Consider the following 3,022-nt stretch of genomic DNA (forward strand, 5'->3'; position numbering starts at 1 on the left):
ACTTTTTTGGGTAAGTTTTGCTTTTCATGCCTTTTACTGCTTTTTTTGTCGCTTTTTAGTTTTTGGCTTGTATGAGTGTTGTTTCCTTGGTTTTATTGAACGACCATTGGCATTTCAATGTATTTTAGCTTGTAGAAGTGTTGTTTCAATTTTTTCATTACCTTTCCTTAGTGTCGCACGCATAACATTTTTTTTGCACTCACAGTCGTCATTTTGGTAACTCACTTCATGAGCTTCTTGGTTTTACCGTTTAACATATTTTTGCACTTGCTTGAATTGCATGCATATCTATTTCACTTAGATTTGCACCAGCTTCACACACACACTCACTCCTTCATGTTTTTAGGTTGCCATTGGGCAGATCTCGGCTAGCTTGGTCTGGATCTTATCTCTCCCAGTATGCTCTACGCATTCGTGGCACTCAAGGCTCTGCCTTGCCTCTAGGAATTGCACAGAAGCTGACCACATTGTCCCCAGGCTATGATCTGTGAAATCCTGGGAGGTAGTGCCCAGTCCTGCCCACTGGAACTACACAATATGCAGTTTCTGCCAAAAACCCAGCCTGACTACTTTGTGCATTGTGTAGTTTCAGTTAACAGTCAGCTTCACTGAAATGCACATTACACAAATCCAGCCAGCAGTCAACCTCACTGGCAGTTGGGACTACGATAGTCTCCCAACTTCCTTAAGTTAATGCTGCGCAATCTTGCCCAACAGTCACCATTTTGTTGCTTGAATTTTTCTCGAAGTTGTTTGATGTTTTTAGCTGACATTGTCTCACCATGATTGTCTTCTCTATCTCCAGGTACCACAGGTTTTTGAGTAGCTTCTTAGTAGTACAAGTATCATGCCCTCCAAGAGACCTGGATCAAAAGACACAGTTGGAAGCAGTACTAGGGATGTGGTTGAACAGGGGTCTATAAGCTTGCCCGTTGTTGTGGTGAAAACACAACCCCCCCATTATTGAATTGTTCAACTCAAATAATGGGGACCCTTTCTATAAGAATTTTGGCTAAACACCTTTTTGGATTTTTATTTAGTTGATTGCCCTACGCTTTTGTTAATTTTACATTTTCTTTGGATTCTTGTTTTGATTGCTTTGTTAGAATCGATTTTTTATAAGCTTCCCATTGACGCTTGTTTCGCCTCATTTGGTCAATTGGTTTGAAAATGACACTCATTTGAAGTCTCATCATTTATCTAGCCTGGGTTAAAAATGCATAAAATGTACAATATTGCATTTTGTAAATAAATTAGTTCAATAAGACATTCATTTTAAATATTAACCCATAGCGAGTTTTTTCTAACATTTTTTCGATTTTTAGTTATGCAGCCAAATCATGAATTATCGAGATTTTATTAATTTACTCCAATTTCCCAAATTGATTACTAATATCGAAAATCCAAAATTTCAAAATGGCTGTAGTTTAAATTTTATTTTTTAAAGTGGCTATAGTATAAAAAACTAAAATTAATATTTAGTATTAAGTTTTAAATTAATTAAATTAATTAATATATAAAACATAATTAATTTAATTAAAATAAAACTTAATACATGAAAAATAATAAAAAGAAAATTTTCATCGCATCAGAGCTCTGTATCGGATCGAAGGTTTAAATGGGCACATGCCATAACCCAACACCTCCATTCCTCTGATCGCCGAAAAGCAAAATGGAATAAATATTTATTTGAATATATCGCGTCTGGCTCTCATATGACACAAGTTTAACGAGCTCCTCCATCCTTCCCGATCGCCGATGCAATAAGTCAAACATTGATTTTAGGCTCATGGGTTAATTCGATTGTTTTTGAAATGGTTTACGTTACCATATCAGTGGTCACTTTAAAGGTTTATGTGAGCATGTTATCATATGAGGTCTATCTTATTTTGTTTTTTTTAAACCCATTCGAATCAGAGTTAAAATGAATGGAATAAAGGTGGAGGATAGTTTGTATTTTGTTTTTTTTTTTTTATATTAATTTAAATATTAATATTTAAATAATTAATTTTATATTAATTAATATATGTAATATATTGTATTAATTAAATTAATTAATAACATGTAATATATTATATTAATTAAATTAATTAATAATATGCAATATTTTATTAATTGAATTAAAATTTAAATATCATTTAGATTAATATTGATTAGTTTTTTTTTAATTAGATTAAATTTGTTTATAAATCGCTAATTAGATATTAGTTAGTTAGATTAATAAATAGGTTATTAATAATAAGTTTAGTTTATAATTAACAATTAATTTAGAATTAATTAGAATTTTAATATAGGATTAGATTTTTAATTAAAATTTTAATTTTTAGCCCAGCAATAGAATTTCCAGATTCATGCTAGATTTGACTCATCAACTTTGGAAGCTCATAGAATGAGTTTTACTTGGCCAAATGAGGTCCATGATGGCTCATTGGAAAGAGAAAATCAAGGAGAATATTTCTGAGGAGATTTCATTGACAGATTTGGTCATTTATTGGGCCAAAAATCAGGCAGAAGATCAAGCTCCGAATTTTGAAAACAAAATCATTTTTCTGAGTTTTATTTTCATTGGTCCAGACCTCTTCTAATTGCAGATTCACTCGTCAATGATATTCTTGGCCAATTAAATCATCCCAGGCATCAATAGAGAATTTATATTTTATAGAATTTGATTGGATTTGATTTAAATGCCAGCAATGCCATGATTGATTTTATGGTTGCATGTTAATTTATTTTGATTTCTTTTTGCAGGAAAACAGTGAAAATAATATGGAGAAAAAGATCTCAATCAATGAGAATGCTCCAGCAATAGAAGATCAGAATTTTGAGCAAGTAAAATTGGATTTAGCAGATTTCTCTTCAACAAACTCTTCTCTCAAGAATTCCTTCACAAATAGTATAAGTAATAGATTGCAAAATGGAATAAGGGGCTGCTCTCCTCTGCAATTCTACACTTCTAAAAGCACTACTGTAATAGGAATTTAGAGTTGTAGGAGAGAGAAGAGAAAATCTCAGATCTGGGGAT

Source organism: Pinus tabuliformis, chromosome 7 (genome assembly GCF_031772625.1).
Source record: "Pinus tabuliformis cultivar Carrire ecotype Pingquan chromosome 7, CPIR1, whole genome shotgun sequence".
Lineage (NCBI taxonomy): Eukaryota > Viridiplantae > Streptophyta > Pinopsida > Pinales > Pinaceae > Pinus > Pinus tabuliformis.